This window comes from Hemitrygon akajei, chromosome 15 (assembly GCF_048418815.1).
Source record: "Hemitrygon akajei chromosome 15, sHemAka1.3, whole genome shotgun sequence".
NCBI lineage: Eukaryota > Metazoa > Chordata > Chondrichthyes > Myliobatiformes > Dasyatidae > Hemitrygon > Hemitrygon akajei.
The window spans coordinates 48,635,159-48,659,034 of record NC_133138.1 but is presented as its reverse complement, the minus strand read 5'-3'; the positions used below and the strand labels follow the sequence as shown (position 1 = coordinate 48,659,034).

The 23,876-nt window shown below is 41.6% G+C and overlaps 1 long non-coding RNA gene across 1 annotated transcript in view; it reads left to right on the top strand.

The window, feature by feature from the left end:
- Positions 1-7,296, top strand: part of LOC140739596 (uncharacterized) — a 59,647-nt gene extending 52,351 nt beyond the window's left edge. Inside the window, exon 3 of the long non-coding RNA XR_012101681.1 lies at positions 6,976-7,296. This is a non-coding gene — a long non-coding RNA (uncharacterized lncRNA). The remainder of the gene's footprint in view (positions 1-6,975) is intronic.
- The last annotated feature ends 16,580 nt before the right edge of the window (positions 7,297-23,876 follow it).

The following is a 23,876-nucleotide window of genomic DNA, read 5'->3' as shown; positions in this document are numbered from 1 at the left end:
CGTAGGCCCAGGTGAGAGGACCCTCCTGTGCGATGTGGCTACCGGCCAACCTCGCCCCATCGTCCCGGCAGCCTGGAGGCGGCGAGTTTTCAACTCCACACGCGGTTTGGCACACCCATCTATCAGGACAACTGTCTGGCTGGTCTTCAGCAAGTTCGCGTGGCACGGACTTCGCAAACAGGTCAGTGAATGGGCCAGAACGTGCGCGCAGTGCCAAACAGCCATGGTGCAGCGGCACACTAAAGCCCCGCCTCAGCAGTTCGAACCCACCCACCGGAGGTTCGATCACATTCATGTGGATATCGTGGGCCCCCTACCAGTGTCCCGAGGAGCGCAGTACCTCCTAACTATGGTAGACCGGTTCACGAGGTGGCCAGAGGCGGTCCCGCTCACCGACACATCTGCCGATTCCTGAGCCCGAGCACTGATTGCAACCTGGGTAGCACGCTTCGGGGTACCAGCCCACATTACCTCCGACAGAGGCGCCCAGTTCACCTCCAGCCTGTGGTCGGCTGTGGCCAGCCTGTTGGGAATGCAACTACACCACACAACTGCCTACCACCCACAGTCGAACGGACTGGTGGAACGCTTCCACCGTCACTTGAAGTCGGCTCTCATGGCCCACCTGAGAGGACCTAACTGGGTGGACGAGCTTCCCTGGGTCCTGCTTGGAATTCGCACAGCGCCCAAAGAGGATCTGCACGCCTCGTCGGCCGAGTTGGTGTATGGCGCGCCCCGGGAGAGTTCATACCAGCCCCAAGGGGGCAAGAGGAAGAACCCGCAGCAGTCCTGGACAGACTACGTGAAAGGCTTGGCAACCTAGACCCCATACCGACTTCACAGCACGGACTGACCCCAACCCATGTACCCAAAGAACTGCAAAACTGTAAGTTTGTGTTTGTACAAAGGGGCAGACACTGGGCACCACTACAGCGGCAGTACGAGGGGCTGTTCAAGGTGATCAACAACAACGGGTCCATGTACGTTCTGGACATTGGGGGGAGAGAGGAGGTATTCATGGTGGACCGACTCAAACCAGCCCATGTGGACTTGGCGCAGCCGGTCGAGGATCAGGCACCACAGAGCAGAGGCAGACCTCCCAAACAGAGGCTGATCCAGACTGTGGACATAGGGGGGTGTATCGCCGGTTCTGAGGGGGGGTTATGTGGCGACCCACTTTCTGCGCAGGCGAACCGGCTCACAAATAGCCAGCGCGCAGGGGGAGACTTTGGTAATGTACCTCTGATGTCATTTCCACCCGGAGAGGGCGAGCGCTAGGGATTAAATGCCAGCGCCGCGAAGTTTGAATAAACTAGTCTCGAAATGACTTATCGACTGCGTGTCGTTATTTCAGCGCTGTGTGTAGCACATCGCTACATACTAATGATCTGGATGATAGAACTGATGGCTTTGTGGCTAAGTTTGCAGACAATGCAAAGATAGGTGGAGGCTCATGTAGTTTTGAGGAAGCAGGGAGTCTGCAGAAGGGCTTGGGCAGATCGGGCAAATGAGCAAAGAAGTGGCAGATGGAATATAGTGTAGGGTAGTGTATGGTCATGCACTTCGGTAGAAGGAATAAAGGCATCGACTGTTTTCTAAATGGGGAGAAAATTCAAAAATCAGAGCTGTAAAAGAACTTGGGAGTCCTTGTACAAGATTCCCTAAAGGTTAACTTGCAGGTTGAGTTGGTGGTTAGGAAAGCAAATGCAAGGTTAGCATTCATTTTGAGAACTAGAATATAAGAGCAAAGTTGTGATGCTGAAGATTTATAAGGCATAGGTTAGACCACACTTGGAGTATTGTGAATAGTTTTGAGTTCCTTATCTAAGGAAGAATGTGTTGACATTGGAGAGGTTCAAAAGAGGTCCATAGAAATGATTCTGGGAATGAAACAGTCAATGTATGAGGAGTATTTGATGGCTCTGTGTCTGTACTTGCTGAAGTTTAGATGAATAAGGTGGGGGGGGGGGGTATCCTATTGAAAGGCCTAGACAGAGTGGATGTGGAAAGGCACAGCCTCAGAATACAGGGGTGTCCATTTTAGAACAGAGATGGGAAGGAATTTCTTCAACTATTGAAGAGGCTGGTTCTGTGGAATTCAATGCTATGGATGGCTGTGAAGGCCATGTCATTGAGTACATTTAAAGCAGAGGTTGAAGGTTTTTGGCTAGTTAGGCCATCAAAAGTTACGGTAGGAGAATGGAGTTGAGAACGATGATCAGCCATGATGGAATGGTGGAAGAGATTCAATGGGTCAAATGGTCTAATTCTGTTCCAATGTCTTATAACCTTATATGCAGCAGAGGCGCATAAATCATACAATTAACCTATTAACCTTTTGGTTGGCTCATCCATTGTATCTGCCTATTGAGAATTTTCTTTCAGTTTGCAGGTGTTTGGTTGAGCAGAAGAAAAGTAGTCACAGTGATTTCACCTTCAAACTGACATGGATACCCTTGCATGCTAAAAACACAAGGTATTGCAAATATTACAGATGTGGTGGTGAATACATCAGGAGCCAAGTCTAGGAAAACACATCTTTATTTTCCATGTCTAGATGTGACAGGAAACAGCAAGCAGTTCTATTACCATGTACCACAAGTGTAACACTTCTTCAACTCAGTGTCCCAAAGGTCAACAATTGACTGGGGTATACAAGTTAGTTCTTATTTTTTCTTACTGTATTCCTCACACAGTTGTATAGACATTGGAGCCATTTTATATTGACCTTCATATGGAAGCCACATATAAAAAGCAAAATTCAGCTAAATTTTAACATTGCTGCCTTTCTCCAGTGGAAATGGTGCCTGTGAATAACTGGTCAATTTGTCATGTTTCCCTGAAAATTATGGTGTCATCAATGAGAGCAGCAGAGTAATGATTTGAAGGTTCATGACCTATGGCTCGATGATTTTAGTATGAAGATGTAAACAGTGGAACCTTTTAATCTAAAGGAAAATAACTGGAATAGTATATTTTATAAATCACTATGGTTTTCTCTCTTTTCTTCAATTCCTTTGTCTAGGTGATGTTGAGTGTGAGGTTGCTGCTGTGCCAGCATCCTACCAGCCAATCTATCTCACTCCTCCTCAAAGTTCAAAGTAAATTTATTTACTTGCTTCTTCTCCTCCTGTTCCCATCATTAGTAAAGAGGTACAGGAGTCTAAAGACCCACACCTAACAATTCAAAGGGGAACAGCTTCTTCCCCTCGTCTTCAGATTCCTATTCAGTTCACGAAACTCTGAACACTACCTCATTATTCTTCTTTTGCACTAATTGTCATTTTGTAACAAAGTAATTTTAGTTCTTTGTAAAAGATTTTTCGAGTTATATATGACATCCGACAGTTTTATTGTGTGGAAGTTATCGTCAGTGACAGCACATGGAGTGTTTGTATTTTCTGGTTCACCCTTTGTCCTATTACTAGACTTGACTTCCACCTGCCCCTCTGCTTTGCCTTCACTGGTTTGTTGTTTCATCCCACACCCAGTCAGTTGCTCTACAGTTTGGGGAAACCCAGACGCCAGTTCAACTTTATGTTTAACTACTCCCCTGCCCTCCCTTAGACTGGCATGGAGAGCTGCCCACTTAATAGCAATACAATCTGAAGTAAATTAACTATCAGTACATAGTTCCCTGAAAGTGATGAAACAGGTCATTGTGTGGAGGAACTTCAAAGTTTAAAACATTAATTATCAAGGTACATATATGTCACTGTATACAACCATGAGATTCATTTTCTTGTGGACTTAATAAATCCAAAATAGAATAGTAGCCATAATAGAAAGACGGCACCAACTTGAGCATTCAACTAGTATACAGAAGACAACAAACTGTGCAAATATAAAAAGCAAGAAATAATAATAATAAATAAATAGGCAATAAATATTGAGAACATCAGGTGAAGAGCCCTTGAAATTTAGTCTGTAGGTTGTGGGAACATTTCAAGGATGGGACAAGTGAAGTTAAGTGAAGTTATTTCCTTTGGTTCAAGAGCCCAATAGTTGAGGGGTAGTAACTGTACCTGAACCTGGTGGTGTGAGTCCTGAGGCTCCTGTACCTTCTTCCTGATGGCAAGAACATGATCTGGATGGTGGGGGTCCTCGATGATGGATGCTACTTTCCCATAACAATGCTTCATGTAGATGTGCTCAATGGTGGGGAGGGCATTTCCCATGAAGGACTGGGCCGTATTCTTTACTTTTTGTAGGATTTCTCATTCAAGGGCATTGGTGTTTCTATACTAGGCTGTGATGTAAACCAATCAATATACTCTCCACCACAGATCTGTAGAAGTTTGCCAAAGTTTTAGATGTCATGCTGATTCTAGAGATGGCATCTAAGCATATGGTATATTTGCTTTCTTTAGATGGGGCATTGAGTATAAGAGTTAGAATGTTGAGTTACAGCTGGTATAAGACAGTGGTGAAAATGGACCCCAGATATTTATATACATTGCAGACCGGACTGCTGGAAACCATCAATTTGCAGAACTTGAAGCTTAGTGTCTTGGACCAAAAATGTGTTTTATTATGTCACTATGTTCTTTATTTCTCTTTCTGATTACTTTTAATGCACATGTATGTTTTTGCCCCTTGGCCCCAGAGAAACACTGTCTTATTTAGCTGTATCCATGTATGGTTTGAATGACAATTAAACTTAATTTGATTTGATTTCTGACTGCTATATGACAGGATGGATGTAATTAAGCTAGAGAGAGGGAAAAACTAGAAAGGCTGGGGCTGTTTTCCCTGGAGTGGAGGAGGCTAACAGAGGTTTATAAAATAATGAGGGGCATAGATAAAATGGATTGTCACAGTCTTTTCCCAGGGCAGTGGAGTCTAAAACTAGAGGGCACAGGTTTAGGTTGAGAGGGAAAACATTTAAAAGGGACTGAGGGGTAAGTTTTTAACATAGTGATAGTGGTAAATGGACGGATCTGCCAGAGGAAGTGGTAGTAGCAGACATTTCAACAGGTTCCTGGACAGGATATGTTTGGAGAGATCTGGGCCAAACTTAGACAAAAAGGACTAGATCAGGAAGGCACCTTGGCTGGCATAAATGAGTTGGTCTGAGGAGGCTGCTTCTGTACTGTTTAACTCCAAATGAAGGGAACTACTGCAAGTAAATTTAATACTCATGGCCATTCATAAAGTAAAAATAATAAATGAAACACATTTTTATTATGTTGCCTTATGATGAACAGTGGCAATAGATAGCAAAAGGAGCTCTTGGCATTGAAGTCTGTTTGCTCTTCCTGTGACCACATGGGTTTCCTCCCACATCCCAAAGATATGAGAGTTGGTAGGCCAAGTGGCCACCATAAATAATGGAGATGAATCGTAAAATCTGGGAGGAATTAATAGGAATATGGAGAGCATACACATTAAGGGATTATTGTAGACGGGTGTTTGATGGTCAGCATGGATTAGTGAGCTGAGGGGACTTCTTCAGTGCTCCATGACTCAATGACCATCAAGGCACTCTTAGCAGGCTGATAAATTCAACACAGTTCTACACTGGTGCAGGATACAATTCATTATTCATGCAGCAATAGACATAACATTTCTCACCTCAAGCATGCATTTCAGGTTATCTGGCATAATCCTGATGCACTCTTTGTGAATTCTGCATCCTTATGCTTTGAAAGTGGTGTTAAACTGAGGCTTGATCTTGGCCTGTTTTCCAAAATCCCTGTAGATATTGCCTGTCTCACTGATGTGAAATGTGACATGTAGCAGATAGGAATCAATAATGCCTGGAAGCACACTAGAAGCTATCAACTATTAACTGCCTGTAGAAGGAAGTCTCCAAATTTTGGGGCCAGGGGCTACAGATTAACCAAGAAGAGTGTAATGAGAGAACCCTCCCAGCTCAATATTATCTCGAGTACTAATATTTTACCTTCTTCTGAGACTATCCTGACTCAAAGGCAAGAACAGAACAAAAATAGATTAGCACCTAAGCTTCATAATTCAGACTATTTTCCTGCTTGCATTCTTGGAGTTCAAGCTCTGATATTTTATAATTCTGAGATATGGAAATGATTACAGGGCATTCTAAAGAGTTGTATGTTGGACCCCATTGAAAGTTAGAGTTAAGTTTGAATGTTTTGTTCTTTGGAGCAATAGGATAGATTTAAATTGTCATGAGAGGAAAGCACAACCTACCTTCTGGTCTTAACAATTTGAACGTTACATACATGATGTGCTTGTATTAGGAAGTAATGATTCCAATAGAATCAACTGAAAGACTAAATAAATTTAGGGTCAGAGATCTTTGAACTATGGGACAGCTCTTCCACTGCTTGTAGATCACTCTCTGCTGGTACCTGGCAAAGTGCAGTGTAGAAGCAGTCTCATTTCATTCAGATGCCTGGCCTCACAGTATTGCTTGACGGCAGTGAAACTCCACTCAGGTAAATGTTTACTTTTGTAATCTGAATCATTTAGCACCTGTAAAAATATTAAAAATAACTTGAATAGAAATCAAAACTGTGTCATTTATTAAGTTGGATGACTAAGAGTATTCATGCCTGCACTGAAAAACACTTAAACTGACTTAATTACGAGAAAGACATTAACCCTATCTTTCTTCCCAAAGCGCATTTCTGCCATTCATTTGACTGAGACCACTACCAGAAATTTGGTTTTCAAGTGTCAAAGTTTAACCTCAATTAAAAAAAAAGTACACTTAAGTTACTTTTGATTGATATTAAATGTGTCTGATAATGAATAATATTCAAATATCTTTGAAAGCAATGAGCTGTGAGAAGGTTTTCAAGGTCAACCAGCTGAGAATTTGTCATGATGCCTCTTGGGATGGTTGTGTCAGTAGGTCTCATTATAATTAGATCTGCATATCACCATGGAGATCGTATGATGACAAACATGGGAGGGGCTACTTTCAGTAAGAGCTGATTTAGCATCATTTTGCAAGACAATTGAAATGTGAATTCCTTTCTTGTTTTGCAGGTACTTGATTAAATGATTTCCTCTGAAAACGAATCCATCTGTTGCTTGTTTGGATCACTGGTGTAGAGATGATTGTGAAATTTGGCATGGAGCTCCCACTGTTGCCTAAAAGGATTCAATTGCATAGATATTCAAGGTTGGTCACCTTGACAACCATTGACCGAACTTTTCTCTATTGTGAAAGTTGCATAATTGGCTCCAGTGGAAATTATTTTATTTGTATAATTTGGTGACACAGATTGCAGCTAATTGACATTTTAGGGAAGAAATAGAGTAATTGCATGCATGTTTATTTGCAGATATATCTTTAACATTTAATCAATGAAGGGCATGTGTGTCACTGGTCAAATGCAAATTTATATTGACTTCCGTATTAAAATGACAAATGATATACGAGCTAGTTATCCCAGTGTTGTTTGCATTTCTCCACTGAACACTAATTTTCAGAGTTCTGATCGAAATGGCTTGGTTTTATTGATGATATGTGTATAACCTGCATCAAAATGGTTGCCTCTTGGTTTATGGGGGAAACTCTTATTGATGCAGGAAATGTAGGTGAGCCGCTTAACAGGCTGATGGTGTAACAAGAATAGAAATGAAGCTATGGGAGCGAATCCTGTTCTCATTTTCAGTGTGTCAACTGACAGTCTAACAGGTATCAGGGGATTGTGATGGTTCTTCATTGTTATGTGATCAGATATTCTCAAAGGTATATTTGACTTGAGCTGTCCTACAATTAAGTTTGTTTTGTTTATAACTGTTGTCAACCGCTAACAATAATGGCTAAGATTTAGTGACAATTTGTCTGGTTAGAGGAATTAGAATTTGCTATAGTAATATAACAGAAACAAAGTTCATATCTAAATATTGTATTGAAATGACAATAAGATGAAGTGACATTAATGTGATAAAAGGAAAATGTTATGTTATATCAATATTTATTACTTAGTTATTTATTGTTATTATTTCTCCTTTTTCTTATTTTTTATATTTTCATAGTTTGTTGTCTTTTGCACACTGGTTGCCTGCCCTGTTGGTGAAGCCTTTTGTTGATTCTGTTATGGTTATTGGATTTATTGAGTATGCCTGCACGAAAATAAAACACAAGGTTGTATACGGTGACATAGATACACACTTCAAACTTTGTTCAATAGAGATCAATGAAATTAATTGACACATTGGACAGATGACATATAAGAGCTGACATGTCAGTGAAAGCAATTGTTTAGTTGTTCTTGAATCCTGTAGTTTGTTGATAAATCCATAAACCATTTGATAGAGTAAACCTTTATACTTAATTTCGTATTTATTAGAAATAAAAAATCTGTTGAGTTGGATGACTGGTTCACAAGGTCGATCTGGTTTCACTTTAACATTGAACCAGGTTGCGTTTTATGATTGTTGGTTGGACAGTTTCACAAAGTTAATGGGGTAGGTGAAAATTGGGTACTATTAACATAACTTGCAGAAGTATGTAGAAAGAAACATGATACTTATATTTGTACAGTGCCTTTCATGATGGTGACAAAGCACTCGATAGCCAAAGAAATATTTTTGAAGGTAGTCACTGTTGTAAAGTAGGAAATGCAGTAGCAAATGAGACAAAAATGATGGTGTGAATTATTTTGATTAAGTGACCATCATCTAGATTATTTCTGGATCATTTCATGCTAACCTAGAAATTTGGAGGGCGTTTCTTGTTTTGAATTGTTCTTTTCTTTGGAGACTAGCAGGAGAAAATAGTTCAAGTTGTTCTTTACTGTCCATGTCTGCTTGTTACATGTTTTCACACTGTAGCTGCAGAATGGAGTCCAGAATCCTCTAAAGATCTTGAGCATTCCCTTACATACTAGTGTCCTGTCTGACCCCTCTTCTGTCCTGGTCTCATGCTGTCCTCCTCAATGTGTTTGGGCTTTGATCTACAGCTATGCTTTAGGTCCCTGACCTTCTGACTCTCCACAGGCTCATTCCTGATCATTGACCAAGTTTACATACACTCACCCATTCTAATCCCTCTGTTGACTCGTGACCGTCCCCTTGACACTGATCTTGATCACTGAACTGTCACTTATTACAACCTGGCTCTAACTGGTTCTATCAGCCCCCTTTATCCACAGTCCCTTATGCCTAGAACCAGTGTTGGTTCAGATACCGGAAATTATAACAGCTCGATGCTTTTTATGCACACTTTGAAAGAGAGAATGAAACTAAACATGTGTGAATCCCTGCAGTATCTGGTGACCCTGTCATTTCTCTCTTGGAGGCAGATGTCAGAACATCTTTTAAGACAGTGAACCCTCACAAAGTGTCAAATCCTGATGGTGTACCTGGTAGGCCTCTGTAAACCTGTGCCAACTATTTGGTGGGACTGTTCTAGGACATCTTCAATCTCCTACTGCTGCAGTAGGAGGTTCGCACCTGTTTCAAAAGGGTGACAATCATCCCAGAGCCCAGGAAGAGGAAGGTGAGCTGCCTCAATGACTATCGCTCACATGCACTGTGGTGAAGTGCTTTAAGAGATTGGTCATGGCTGGAATCAACTCCAGTCTAAGCAAGGACCTAGACCCACTGCAATTTACCTATTGCCATTGTTGTGTCTGTGCACAACTACATATCAATTAAATAAAAGCACACATGCAGGTGATAGCTTTAACTGGTGTATTCACAGAGAGAGAGAGAACAATGTGCATGCACAGACAACAGATCAATACATAGTGCTAAAGGGTGGGGGGGGGGGGCGGTCATTGCCCTAAAAGAAATAGATCCATACATTACACTTCCTCCCCCTTTACATTAATGCACTATAACACTGTATATGTACAAACATTCAATTTCCCTTTCATAAACCCATGTTCCAAATAAACATGCTTTCACAATAACAGTCCGTAACTAACTTCACAGTTCTAAAGGTTCAGTGTTTTGGGTGGCAACTTGTTTCTTTCAGGATAGTGCCTCTGGACCTGTGGAATGGTCCACCAGGAAGGTCTCAAAGCTCTCCGCTTCTTTTTGGATTCCAGACCTAACCAATTCCCCTCTACCACCACTCTCCTCCGTCTAGCGGAATTAGTTCTTACTCTCAATAATTTCTCCTTTGGCTCCTCCCACTTCCTCCAAACCAAAGGTGTAGCCATGGGCACCCGCATGGGTCCCAGCTATGCCTGCCTTTTTGTTGGCTTTGTGGAACAGTCCATGTTCCAAGTCTATACGAGTATCCGTCCCCCTCTTTTCCTTCGTTACATCGACGACTGCATTGGTGCTGCCTCCTGCACGCATGCTGAGCTCGTTGACTTCATTAACTTTGCCTCCAACTTTCACCCTGCCCTCAAATTTACCTGGTCCATTTCTGACACCTCCCTCCCCTTTCTTGATCTTTCTGTCTCCATCTCTGGAGATGGCTTATCTACTGATATCTACTATAAGCCTACAGACTCTCACAGCTACCTGGACTATTCCTCTTCCCACCCTGTCTCTTGCAAAAATGCTATCCCCTTCTCACAATTCCTCCGTCTCCACCGCATCTGCTCTCAGGATGAGGCTTTTCATTCCAGGACAAAAGAGATGTCTTCCTTTTTTAAACAAAGGTGCTTCCCTTCCTCTACCATCAACTCTGCTCTCAAACGCATCTCTCCCATTTCCCACACATCTGCCCTCACCCCATCCGCCTGCCACCCCACTCGGGATAGGGTTCCCCTTGTCCTCACCTACCACCCCACCAGCCTCCGGGTCCAACGTATGATTCTCCGTAACTTCCACCACCTCCAATGGGATCCCACTACCAAGCACATCTTCCCCCCCTTTTCTGCTTTCCACAGGGATCACTCACTGCTCAACTCCCTTGTCCACTCGTCCCCCCCCCATCCCTTCCCACCGATCTCCATCCTGGCACTTATCCTTGTAAACGGAACAAGTGCTACACCTGCTCTTATACTTCCTCCCTCACCACCATTCAGGGCCCCAGACAGTCCTTCCAGGTGAGGAGACACTTCACCTGTGAGTCGTCTGGTGCTCCTCGTGCGGTCTTCTATATATTGGTGAGACCCGACGCAGACTGGGAGACCATTTCGCTGAACACCTACGCTCTGTCTGCCAGAGAAAGCAGGATCTCCCAGTGGCCACACATTTTAATTCCACGTCCTATTCTGATACGTCTATCCATGGACTTCTGTTAATGCCCCTCCTCCCCTTCTTACCCCATCCCTGATTTATTTATTTTCTCCCCTCCCCTTTTTATTCTCTCTCTGCCCATCACTCTGCCTGTTCTCCATCTCCCTCTGGTGCTCTCCTCCCCCTTTCTTTCTCCCTAGGCCTCCCGTCCCATGATCCTTTTCCTTCTCCAGCTCTGTATCCCTTTTGCCAATCACCTTTCCAGCTCTTAGCTTCACCCCACCCCCTCTGTCTTCTCCTATCATTTTGGATTTCTCCCTCCCCCTCCTACTTTCAAATCTCTTACTATCTTTTCTTTCAGTTATTCCTGACGAAGGGTCTCAGCCCGAAATGTCGACAGTTCTTCCTATAGATGCAGTGTGGCCTGCTGCGTCCCACCAGCATTTTGTGTGTGTTGCTATGGAATGGCATCAGGTTTGAGAGGTGCCTTGTCAACGATAGCGTTCCCATCACATCTCCTGACCTGTGAAGTGGCATCAGGTTTGGTAGGTGTCTTGTCTAGGACAATGTTCTCGGTTTCCGGTGTCAAGTTGCTGTCAGTAACATGATCATCACTGAGAGGTAAGTCCAGTGACTGCAACGTGTCCGTCCTGCTGGATGTAATTGACTCAGTGTTCTTCTGTTGAGCATCCAATATCTGGTCCACATGACGTCTCCATGTCTAATCTCCAACATCCACCGTGTACATCAGTGGTCCAGTTCTTGCAGCAATCCTACCGGGCGTTTACTTGTCTTCTCAGTCAGTAATCACACGCTATGACTTCCTGTCCAATCTCGAAACTCCTTGCTGCTTCACTGGGCAATTGCCCGAACTGCTTATTCTGTACTTCCATCTGGAGGTCTGGTTTGAGGAGGTCTATGTGAGATCTCAAAATAGTTGTTTGATTTTTCGTCGCACAAACAGAGTTCTGTTACACAAAAACGGAAGTTGTCCACTCTGTGCTGTAGAGAAGTTCCTCCTTGCTCATTGCTTTAATGGACTTCTTGAAGGTTTGTTAAGCCTTATAGCTAATCCTTTTGCTGCTGGGGGGTGAGCAGTTGACTTGAAATGTCTGATGCTATTTTTCTTCCTGAACAGTCGGAGTTTTTCTGATGTGTATTGTGGTCCATTGTCACTCTTAATTTGTTCGGGTAAGTCACTTCTGGTGAAAACAGTCCTCAGGGCAGTGACAATCTTTGCTGAGGTGGTTGACTTCATTGGTATAACCTCCGGCCACTTCAAACGAGCATCCACAGCAATCAGGAACATTGTCCATGAATGAGTCAATGAACTCAGTATATGTACTCTTTGCCATAGCGACGACACCCACTCCCATGGGTGTAGCAGTGCCTGAGGGTGTGCATTTTGAACCTTTTGCCATCCCAAACAGCTTTTAGCCAAGTTTTCAATCTGGTTATCTATTTCTGGCCACCAAATGTAGCTCCGGGCGAAACTCTTCATCTGACTGTACCCAGGTGTCCTTCATACAGATTTTCTAACACAGTTTAGAGGGATCCACACATCAGCGTTCTTTGTCATACCAACAGTTGGTCTCATCTTGCCGAGAAGTCTGGAAACATAGGGTTACTATGAGCTGGCCAATCTTGTGTGGTGATTATAGACTTTTGGCACTGTCGGGTCATACCTTGTTTCCTTTGTATTTCGGAATTTGTTACCGGCAACTGGTACACCAGTGCAGTGAGGAACACTTCTCCTGGGTCACAGTATGAAGACGTCTCTTCTTCAGTTGCCAACAGTGGAAGACGTGACAGGCCATCAGTGTTGCTTTGTTGTTTGGTACCTTTGAACTCTATGTCATAAGAGTGGGCTCCTAGAAATAGTGTCCAATGTTGTAACTGGGTAGCAGTCATCACTGACATTCCCTTCCTGGGATTGAAAATGGACACAAGGAGCTGGTGCTCTCTCTTTGCACGCAGACCATGCTCACTCAGCCTGGTGAGCACTTTACCAAGGTTCTGGTGAAGCTCTTCATCATTTTTGCAGGTCATGATGTTGCCATCAAGGTAACATTGTGTTCCTGGGATATCTTGGAGCATTTGGTCCATTGCTCTTTGCCAAATTGCTGGAGCTGATGATTATACTGGAACAGTCCCTTGTGAGTGTTGATTGTGAGGAACTTCCTACTTGACTCCTCAATCTCCATTTGTAGATAGGCTTGTGGCAAGTCAATCTTTCAAAAACCTCTCACCACCTGCCAAAGATGCAAAAACGTCTTCTATTCGTAACAGGGGAGACTGCACAGCACGCAGCACCAGGCTGACGTTCACCTTGAAATCCCCACGTATACATACGGCTCCGGCCTTCCCTTTCTTGTTCTCTGGGGCAATGGACATGGCCCAATTGCTCCACTCAACCTTGGAGAGAATTCCAGATGCCTCCAGGCTCTGCAGTTCAGCATCCACTTTAGGACGTAGTGCGTAAGGCACTGGACACGCTTTATGGCATCTTGGCATTGCTGTTACATCCAGTTCCTTTCTGGCCTTGACGCCTTTCAGTTTACCAATCCCTTTCTCAAACATCTTCTAATTAGCATTAAGCAGCTGAGCCAATCTCTGGTTAGCACTACCATTTGGGCTGCCATTGCCTGTTGATGTCACATTGAGAGCTTTGATTGAGTGCCAGTTTAGTTGGATTTTTCTCAATCGTTCACGTCTGAAAAGTGCTGGCGTTCCATTTTTCAATACGTAAAGCTCTAATTGTTGTGTTTGGCCTCCATACATCACATTTACTTTCAATTTGCCTTTGGGAGACACTTTTTCACCTGTGTAAGTCTTTAACATCACTGAGATCTTCCCTAATTGTATCTTTGAAAACAATTTGTTGTAGTCAGCCTCTGGAATTATGGACAAAGCTGACCCTCTATCCAGCTCCATTTTCAGTTTTACACTGGACACATCGATTGTGATCCGGATGATTTTGTGATCTGCTTCAGTAATACTATGCAGTTCTAGGCATGATAGTTTGCCTTTGTCAGACTCTGTGTTGTCTGATTCTGTTTTACATTTGGTAAACTTATGCTAATCCACCCATCTCTTTATTTCTTTGTAGGTAAACTTTACTTAAACGAGCTTGTTTATTATTCCAAATATAAGATGTTAAAATTGAATCTAAAGAATCAAAGTAGGTCTTAGGAATAAAAATAGGTAAAGCCTGAAAAAGATATAAAAATTTAGGAAGAATCTTCATTTTAATCGAATCAATTCGGCCAATTAGGGATAAAGAAAGAGGAGACCATTTAGAAAGCGTCTTTTTCACATAATTCAATAAGGGGTTTAAGTTTTCTTTAAATAACTTCTTTAAGTTTTTAGTAATTGTTACACCTAGATATGTAAATTGACTTGTAACAACTTGGAATGGAATTTTGGCATTTGATGACATTAGGTCATTTAAAGGAAATAGCTCACTTTTATGTAAGTTCAGCTTATATCCTGAAAAAAAAACTAAACTGGGAAATTAGAGAACCGAAGGTAAAGAGGTTTCAGTGTTAGAGATAAAAAGTAAAATATCATCAGCGTATAACGAAATTTTATGAGTCATACCTTCCCTTAGTATACCAGAAATGTCCTTAGATTCTCGAAATGCTATTGCTAAGGGTTCTATAGCTAAAGCAAAAAGTAAAGGACTAAGAGGACAACCTTGTCTAGCTCCCCACTGTAATTTAAAGGGCTTAGAAATTTAAGAGTTAGTAATAACCTGAGCAGTAGGAGACAAGTTAATTTAAATTAATTTAACCCAACGAATAAAATTAGGCCCAAAATTAAACTTTTCTAAGGTCTTAAAAAGATAATTCCACTCAATCCTATTGAAGGCTTTTTCTGCATCTAAGGATAATATCCACTGATTTTTTTTGGATGGTGAATATATCACATTCAATAACCGACGTATATTAAAATGTGAGTAACGATTTTTAATAAATCCTGTCTGGTCATGTGATATAATAGATGGTAGAATATTTTCAAGTCTTCGAGCTAAGATTTTGGATGACATTTTTGCATCAACATTTAATAAAGAAATTGGTCTGTATGAAGAACATTCAGCTGGATTTTTTTTTTTAAGAATAAGAGAAATAAGTGCATAAAATGTATGCATTTGCTTTGTTTTATGTTTGAGTCTTTTCACTCGGTTGTGCTTTGTCTGCCGTGCACTCTCTCTCTATGTGACCTTGACTGTGATAATTTCTGCACACTTTTTCTTTGAACCAACAGTCATTTGTTTCATGGGAGGATTTGCCTCATTGATAACATCTTTGGCTTTTTGCACCATTCTGGGACATTTTGTGCATTTCATATTCTAACCTTTTCTGTGGTTCTGCTGCATCCTCTAACAATATTGCAATGATCAATGCCCGTTCTAAGGTTAGGTCTTTTTCAGATAATAACCTCTTTTGAGTGCCTTGACTATGCATGCTACATACAAGCCTGTCCCTTAATGCATCAGAAAGTCCATCTCTAAAGGCACAGTACTGGGAAAGTTTGTACAGTATTCAGAAATGCCTTCATCTTTTGACCAGTTCCTTTTGTAAAATCTAAATCTCTCAGCTACTACCAGCAGTTTAGGGCTCAAGTGCTTTTGTAAAACCGTAACAATTTCAGCAAATGTCTTGCTGATGAAGGGTTTTGGCCCAAAATGTCGTCACTACCTCCTCCCATAGATACTGTCTGGCCTGCTGAGTTCTGCCAGCATTTTGTGTTTTTATAAATGTCTTGCTTGCTGGCTTTGCAGGGGTACTAAGTTGCATAAGGAACTCTACGTTCTTGGGGCCATTAAGCTAAGAAGTGTGGGGGCTTTCTTTTGCTTCTCCACATTGTTCACTTTACAACACAGTTCAACCCTCTCGATATATGACTGCCAGCCTTCATTAGCTCTATCAAATTCATCAACTTTCCCAACTGAAGCCATCACCACATTTTTCACTTTAAATTCAGTGCATCTTTCACGCTACTATGCACTGTACTCATGCCTTTGTTAGCATCCGTGAGGGCCTTCTCTGTACTGTTTAACTCTCACCGTTTCGTCCAGTAATCATGCCGCAATTGTTGGTGCAGTTCACGATATTCTCTGACATTCAGGTTCATACTCGTTGTCAATATGTTGTGTCTGTGCACAACTACATATTAAATAAATAAAAGCACGCATGCGGCTGATGGCTTGAACTGGTGTATTCACAAGAGAGAGAGTGAGAACAATACGCATGTGTAGACAACAGCACATACACAGACAACAGATCATTACACAGTGCTGGGGAGGGGGGAAATAGATCCATACATTACAACCACAATAGGTCTACAGCAATCACACGGGCTCTCCACTCGGCCTTGGATTACCTGGAAAACAGTAATTCCTACATCAGGCTGCTGTTTACTAATTACAGCTCAGCATTCAACACAATCATACACTCAGTTCTAATCAACAAGCTCTAAAACCTGGGCCTCTGTACTTCCCTCTGTAAATGGATTCTCGCCTGCCTCATCAGGGGACCATAGTCAGTGTGGATTGGAAACAACACTTCCTTCTCGCTGTCAATCAATACTGTGCACTTCAAGGATAAGGTGCCTAGCCCACTGCCAACTCTCTCTACACCCGCGATTGTTCAGCTAGACAAGGTTCAAACACCATCTATAAATATGCCAAGGACACAACTATTAGAAACATAGAAAACCTACAGCACAATACAGGCCCTTCGGCCCACAAAGCTGTGCCGAACATGTACTTACTTTAGAAATTACCTAAGGTTACCCATAGCCCTCTATTTTTCTAATTTCCATGTACCTATCCAGGAGTCTCTTAAAAGACCCTATTGTATCCGCCTCCACCACCATCGCTGGCAGTCCATTCCACACAGTCACCACCCTCTGTGTAAAAAAAAAACTTGCCCTTGACATTTTGACCTATCAAAATGAACCACCTCACACTTATCTGAGTTGGCAGAATTTCAGATGGTGACAAGAAGGTGTACAGGAGTGAGATAGATCAGCTGGTTGAGTGATGCTGCAACAATGATCTTGCACTCAAAGTCAGTAAGACCAAGAAATGATTGTGGACTTCAAAAAAGGGAAGTCAATGGAATACACTCCAGTACTCACTGAGGGAATAGCAGTGGAAAGGGTGAGCAGTTTCAAGTTCTTGGGGGTCAACATCTCTGAGGATCTACCCTGGGACCAACATATGAACCAATTGCAAAGAAAGCATACTGGCAGCTATATTTCATTAGGAGTTTGAGGAGATTTGGTATTTCACTGAAGACACTTGCAAATTTTTGCAGATGAGCTGTTGAGAACATTCTAACTGGTTGCATCTGGTATTCAGGGACCACTACACATGATTAGAAAAATACACAGAAAGTTGTAAACTTAGCCAGCTCCATCATGGGCACTATCCTTCCCCAAATTGAGGACACCTTCAAAAGGCGATGCATTGAAAAGGCGACATCCATCATTAATGACCCCCATCACCCAGGACGTGCCCTCTTCTCAACATTACCTTCAAGGAGGAGGTACAGGATCCTGAAGACACACAACCAAAGGAGTTGAATGACTTCAGACCTGTTGCCTTGACGTCGCACGTGATGAAGACCATGGAGCGGCTGATAATACAGAATCTGAGGCCACAAACCAGGCACGCCCAGGATCCTCTTCAGTTTGCGTATAAGGAGAAGGTGGGAGTGGAGGATGCTATCACGTATTTGCTGCACAAATCACTCTCTCACCTAGATGGGGTCAGTTGTGCTGTGAGGATTACATTCCTTGACTTCTCTAGTGCCTTTAACACCATCCAGCCCAAGATTTTAAGGCACAAACTAACGGAGATGGGAGTAGACTCTCACATGGTGGATTGGATAGTGGACTACTTGACAGATAGACCTCAGTATGTGCGGTTGGGAGACTGTAGGTCTGACACGGTGGTCAGCAGCACAGGAGCGCCGCAGGGAACCGTACTCTCTCCGGTCCTGTTCACCCTGTACACATCAGACTTCCAATATAACTCGGAGTCCTGCCATGTGCAGAAGTTCGCTGATGACACGGCCATAGTGGGGTGTGTCAGGAATGGACAGGAGGAGGAGTATAGGAAACTGATACAGGACTTTGTGATATGGTGCAACTCAAACTACCTGCGTCTCAATATCACCAAGACCAAGGAGATGGTGGTGGACTTTAGGAGATCTAGGCCTCATATGGAGCCAGTGATCATTAATGGAGAATGTGTGGAGCAGGTTAAGACCTACAAGTATCTGGGAGTACAGTTAGACGAGAAGCTAGACTGGACTGCCAACACAGATGCCTTGTGCAGGAAGGCACAGAGTCGACTGTACTTCCTTAGAAGGTTGGCGTCATTCAATGTCTGTAGTGAGATGCTGAAGATGTTCTATAGGTCAGTTGTGGAGAGCGCCCTCTTCTTTGTGGTGGCGTGTTGGGGAGGCAGCATTAAGAAGAGGGACGCCTCACGTCTTAATAAGCTGGTAGGGAAGGCGGGCTCTGTCGTGGGCAAAGTACTGGAGAGTATAACATCGGTAGCTGAGCGAAGGGCGCTGAGTAGGCTACGGTCAATTATGGAAAACCCTGAACATCCTCTACATAGCACCATCCAGAGACAGAGAAGCAGTTTCAGCGACAGGTTGCTATCGATGCAATGCTCCTCAGACAGGATGAAGAGGTCAATACTCCCCAATGCCATTAGGCTTTACAATTCAACCGCCAGGAGTAAGATATGTTAAAGTGCCGGGGTTGATTGTATTTAATGTATTTAAGTAAACTACTTAAGAACTTTTTAAAAGCTATTATTAATGCTTTTTGAGATAGTGATTTAGATGCATATCATATTTTTTTACTGAGTTAAGTATTGTATGTAATTAGTTTTGCTACAACAAGTGTATGGGACATTGGAAAAAAAGTTGAATTTCCCCATGGGGATGAATAAAGTATCTATCTATCTATCTATCTATCTATCTATCTATCTATCTATCTATCTATCTATCTATCTATCTATCTATCTATCTATCTATCTCAACATGTCAGGAACAGCTTCTTCCCCTCCACCATCAGATTCTTGAATGGACAATAATTCCATGAACACAAACTCTGTATTTTTTTCTCGCTTTCTGTACTCCTTATTTAATTTATTACACATATTTATATATACTTTTATTGTAATTTATATATTTTTAATTATTTTGGACTACAATATACTGCTGCCACAAAGCAACAAGTGTCACGACATGTGTCAGAGATATTAAACCAGAATCTGATTCTTATTCCAAATAGTCTGGTTCTTTCCCAAAACCTACTCTTTGAATTTGCAGTGGTGGACATGGCGTCAAACAGTTGTTCTTGTACCATGTAGTGACCATATAACTTGCCTACAGCATTGCTGCAATTTCTAAGCAAACCTGATTTAGTAATATTGAACAAGGGATAAAAATTGATCATTTTAAAAGTCCTTGGACAAATTATTTTGAAGCTGCCTGGGAGATTAGATCGGGTTTTGGTTTAATATCTGGTCCAAGTGATAGCAGCTCCTACAATGCAACACTTCCTCAAGTGCCGCTCTGGGTCTCAGTCTGGATTTTTGTGCTTGGTTACCTATTGAGACTGAAACAAGATTTGAGAATTACACCATATCAGCCTCAGCGAGTGACAGACGATCAATTAATCATGAGCGTCTTTAATATACTAACGACATAGGAAAGAGTAGCATAGAAACTCAGGTGCTGGAAATGTGAACGGAGAAAAAAAATCAGACAATGCTGGAAGACTTCCATGGGTCAGACCGTATCTATGGAAAGAACCAAAATTAATGCTTCTGGCTGAAGAACTGAAAAAGGTTGGGGGGGGGGGGGGGCAGAGAGAAGCAGTAGACTGAAGATGTAGTAATCTGGAGCAAAGAGGCAAACTGTTCCTATATTATAACCACCCTCTCTGCTCTTCTCTGCATCATCATTAGACCATAAAGAAATAACATTAGGAGTAGGCTACCAAGCCCATCATATCTGTCCCATCGTTCAATATGATCATGGCTAATCTATGCTGGACTCAACTGCTCTTCTGGGCCACTTCCCATTGCCCTCAATTCCTTAATCTTCCCAATCTTTATGCATTTCCACCTTTGTGTACACCTAATGATCTGGCCTCCAACACCCTTAGGGATAGAGAATTCCAGAGATTCACTATTTATTGGCCTTGAAAATTCAAAAGTGGCTTATATTACTTTGCCTTCTTTTTATTAAAATGTATGTCCTGCACTTTGATTCCAGCTTTATCAATAGCAAATACTGCATGTAAGCATTAATACAACCAGTAAGTCCAATGATATGTAGTTATCATGGAACTTTTTAGTCTAATTATTGCATTATGCTCCATTTCTGCAGAATGGATCTGCCACAGCTAACTAAACATTGAATCACTGCTATGTATGACTTGATCATTTGATCTACTAATACTATACATCTGGTGAATCCCTCTAATACTTACATGTGATGTTTGTTACTCATTCAAAGGATCAACACCCAGCAACCAAGTTTATACTTAAAAACTTAAGTGCAATATAGTCTGATATCACTTTAATCATCTTAACTAAAATTCCTGGAATTCAGCTTGAGGACCTAAATTACAGGGAAAGGTTGATTAGGTTAAGACTTTATAGTGTGTAGAAGAATGAGAGAAGATTTGACAGAGGAATACAAAATTATGAAGGGTATAGATAGGGTAAAAGGAAGCAATCTTCTTCCACTAAGGTTGGATGAGACTAAAACTCGAGATCATGGGTCAAGGGTTAAAGGTGAAATGTTTAATGGAAACATGAGGGAGAACTTCACTCAAAGGGTGGATAGAGTGTTAAACAAGCTGCCAGCGGAAGTGGTAAATGCAAGTTCGATTTCAACAATTAAAAGAAATTTGGAATGGATGGGAGTGGTTTGGAGGGCTATGGTTCAGGTGCAGGTTGATGAGACCAGGCAGATTAATAGTTCAGCATAGACCAGATGGGTTGAAGGGCTTGTTTCTGTGCTGTCGTGTTCTACTCTATTTTGTATTCACTGGCTGACAGCTGTTGTCTCCCTACCTGGTTTCTGCTAACTGGGAAGGACAAAGTTACCACTTTTACGCCAGAAATAATTTGGAACAAAAAAGGATAATTGTAACCAAATCTTCTTGAGTTGGTAATTACAATATGTAAGCAAAATTAAATGCCATGTTATACCATATTGACTACATATTTGGGTTAGTCCTACTAGGTAATCATGAACAATAAATGGAAAGAATGATAAAATTACAATTTTAAATGGATGTTTTTTGTGAAACAATTGCAGCTATCGCACATTAATGTAATTTGTGTTCTTAAACTTGCTGTGTCTTAACTTAAAGTGCCTTACAAGCTCTTTATCTGGACTGTATGATGATTTAAAGTTAGGTGGTGGATGCTACTTTGCTTTGTTTCACTGACATTACAGCTTAGTTCAAAACCTTATTTTGCATTTCAGGAAGAAACACAAATTTCAGATTTGTAACTCTTTAATTTTTTAAATCTTATATTTTTTAGTCAGGAAAATCTATCTCCAGTTGGCTAGAGAAAAGTGTTAACAATTTAGTGACTTATTATGCTTCACACTGTATGTACAATTCTGTTTCTGGCAAACACTTGTAAGTGTGCTTAACCGTACTTTTCTCTTTGAATTATTATTTTAGTTTCTATCATAAATGAACAATAGCATTCGGGGACTGCGTAAAACTCCTGCAGGATTCAGTTTACTTCATGTGCATGGGGGAGATATCAGAGAAGTTCCTTGCACTAGCTCCATCCAGTTGGGTCCCTGAGTGTGGATTGGAGAGATGAGTGCATGGGTTATATGCAAATAAAACTGACCAGGAAAATATAAATTTGTTGTTCATTTCAGAACTTTTACAGAAATAGTAAATTATTGTCAATTTAGATATTGTGCTTTGATTTTAGAAGCTGAATCTGTGAGCTATTTTATGGTATGTACAGACTATGTTTAGAACTATAATCTATTTGCTCTGAGGCTCCCACTCACTGGAGTACTTTTAAATTGCTCCATGTAGGGTGTAATTTAATTTAATGCTAATATCAAATGGACTTTCTTCTAAATTTGAATAAATTCTAAGTTATTCAATGTGTACCTTTCCTATTAGAACTGATAAACTTCAAACAGGAACAATATAATTTTTGATGTATTTGATTTTTGGACCAAGGTTCTGAAGGCTGTTTTGTTTGGACATTAGCTGAATTGAGTCTCTGTGTCCATGGAGTTCAGGGATGGTACCTGAATGGGGATATCTTGTAACCTATTGTGTCAAGGAATGTAATATCAAGGTCTGAGACATTTTTCTTTATTGCTTTCACTCCCTGATGGAATGTTTCATACGAACTGCGGACTAGGATTGCAACAGGGTTTGTTAAAGAAGCTTGCAGAAAGAGAATGTTTTAAGGAAAAGATTAGTAAGGATGGCTCTGGTAAATATTTGTACTTGTGTTTAACTCTACATTTTTTATTTGAATTCATAGTTAGCTTCCACCATAAATGAACAACATTTGTAGACAGTTTAAATCTGCTTTCATTGTACTTAAAGTGCGTGGGGGAGGGATCAGTAAAGTCCATTGCACTAGTTTCAACCAACTTGGTCCCTGAGTGGGTTTAGGGAGATAGATGAGTGTATGAGTTGTCTTAGGGAATGAATAAAGGCCATACTGAGATGTGGTAACACAAGTTGTTGAAACTATGCCATTTAGACCCAGTACAAAAAAACACTGGTTACGATCCCCACCAAATCAAATAACATGTGGGTGTGGAGTTAATGTGCTGTGTGGTTCAGTTGTGATGGTACAGAATAGAACATGTAAAGTTGTTCAGGATATTGGACTTCCAGCTAAGCAATTTATCCAAGATGGCTTAAATGATGCCAGTATTACAGACAGTAACATAAGGGTCTGAACAGGAGATGCTTGTGTATAGTATAAAGTGCAAGTAACGTGTATTGGAAAAGTATTTGCACAAACAGTGCATGATGACATGGACATTGAAAGAACACAAAGAAAATAAGGTGACCTGTGCAGGGGCAGATTCAAAATAGTATTTGAACATAATGTATCTAGTGCCAATCAAGGCGAATTCTGTGAAGGCAATGCTGTACACGTATATCTATATAAAGATGTTGATGCAAGGACAACTATTAATATTTCAATTGACAGCAAACTGTCAGCTTTGAGGTTCAATCACAAACATGAGAAAATCTGCAGGTGCTGGAAATCCGAGCAACACACACAAAATGCCAGAGGAACTCAGCAGGCCAGGCATCATCTGTGGAAAAGAGTACAGTCGATGTTTTTGTCCAAGACCCCAATGAAGGGTCTCAATGAAGGGTTTCGGCCCGAAACATCGACTGTACTCTTTTCCATAGATGCTGCCTGACCTACTGAGTTCCTCCAGCTTCTTACTATGTTGCTTTTTAAAAAATCAGTTTTGAGCTGACGCATTTGAAAGCAGCATGCCCTGTTCTGTGAGTATGCAACAAGAGTAGATTGAAAATGGTTGGACAATGCACAGAAGGAAGTCATTTGGCCAGTTGGTGTATGTTGGCATCCAGCAGAGCAATCTCATCAGCCCCTCTTGGTTCCCTGTGGCCCTGTAACCCATCCCTCTCACATAACCATCAACTTTCAACACTTGATCTAGCACTCCTACATGCTCAGGATATAGGAAAAATCAGAGTTCCTGGTGTAAACCCCT